This window comes from Orycteropus afer, unplaced genomic scaffold (assembly GCF_000298275.1).
Source record: "Orycteropus afer afer isolate SDZICR_OR568_19922 unplaced genomic scaffold, OryAfe1.0 scaffold00193, whole genome shotgun sequence".
Lineage (NCBI taxonomy): Eukaryota > Metazoa > Chordata > Mammalia > Tubulidentata > Orycteropodidae > Orycteropus > Orycteropus afer.
Genome location: NW_006921780.1, coordinates 6,008,926 through 6,010,706, shown reverse-complemented (window position 1 = coordinate 6,010,706; position 1,781 = coordinate 6,008,926).

The following is a 1,781-nucleotide window of genomic DNA, read 5'->3' as shown; positions in this document are numbered from 1 at the left end:
CTTTTCTGGTTTTAAACCATGCATTTTGCCCATAAAACCAAACCAAACACTGCCATCAAGTCGGACCCGACTCATAGAGACCCCTCCTTGGGTTTCCGAGACGATATCACTACGGAAGTAGATTGCCCAACCTTCCTTTCAAGGAGTGGCTGGTGGGTTTGAACCACCAGCCTTCTGGTTAGCAGTCAAATGCCTTAGGCACTACGCCACCAGAGCTCCCATTTTGCCCATAGAATCTTTCAATATTGCAATTCAAGGTGTGAATTTTTCTTCATTTCTTTCAGCTTGAAAAATGCTGAGTGTGTTCTTCCTTTTTGGTTTTCTAACTCCAGGTCTTTGCACATTTAATTATAATACTTTGCTCTGTCTTCCTGAGCCTCCCTTTGGAATCTTCCGTTTAGCACCTTTACTTCATCATTTCTTCCATTTGCTTTAGTGAATATGTTCAGGAGCAACTTTCAGAATCTCTTCTGCCATCAGTTTTAATCTTCTTCTTCTTTTTTTGCTTTCCTGTCTTTTTAATGATCTTTTACTTCTTCATGTATAATATCCTTGATGTTATCTCACAACTTGTCTGGTCTTTGGTCATTAGTTAGTATTCAGAGAGTCAAATCTGTTCTTCAGATGGGCTCTAAATATAAAGATGGGATATACTCAGGGTTGCACTTTGGCTCTTATGGACTTGTTTTAATTTTCTTCCACTTCAACTTGATCACACATATGAGCAATTGATGGTCTGTTTTGCCGTTGGCTCCTGACTTTGTTCTGATGGATGATATTGAGCTTCTTCTCTATCATTGCTTTTGGGAGCTCTGGTGGTGCAGTGCCTAAGGAATTTGACTGCTGACCAGAAGGCTGGAGGTTCAAACCCACCGGCCACTCCTCGGAAGGAAGGTTGGGCATCTATTTCTCTGATACCATGTCGGAAACCCAAGGAGAGGTTGCTGTGAGTCAGACCAACTCTAGGGCAGTGAGTGATTGTTGCTTTCCACAGATGTAGTCGATTTGATTCCTATGTATTCCATCCAGTGAAGTCCACATGTATAGTCACTATGTTGCTGAAAAAAGGTATTTGCAATGAATAAATCATTGGTCTTGCAAAATTTCCATTATGCGATCTCCAGTGTCCTTTCTATCACCAAGGCCATAATTTCCAAAACCCTATCTTTCTTCTTTGTTTCTAACTTTCACATTCCAATCACCAATTATCAATGCATCTTGATTGCATGTTTCGTCAATTTCAGACTGCAGAAGTTATGAAAATCTTCAATTTCTTCATCTTTGGCATTAGTAGTGGTGTGTAAATTTGAGCAGTCATAGTAGCTGGTCTTCATTATAGGCATATGGATATTATTCTATCACTGACAGTGTTGTACTTCGGGATAGATCTTGAAATGTTCTTTTTGACCATGAATGAGATATAATTCTTCTTCAATTTTTCATTCCCAGCATAGACCATATGATTATCTGATTCAGAATGGTCACTATCAGTCCATTTCACTCATTAATGCCTAGGATATTGATCTTTATACATTCTATTTCATTTTTGACAACTTCTAATTTTTCTAGATTCATATTTTTACATTCCACATTGTGATTATTAATAGATTTTGCAGCTGTTTCTTCTCATTTTGAGTCATGCCCTATCAGCAAATGAAGTTCTTGAAAGTTTATTCCACCCCTGTCATTAAAGTCAACTCTATGTTGATGAGGCAGCTCTTCCCCAGTCATATTTTGAGTGCCTTCCAACCTGAGGGACTTTTTCTAGCACTGTATCAGAC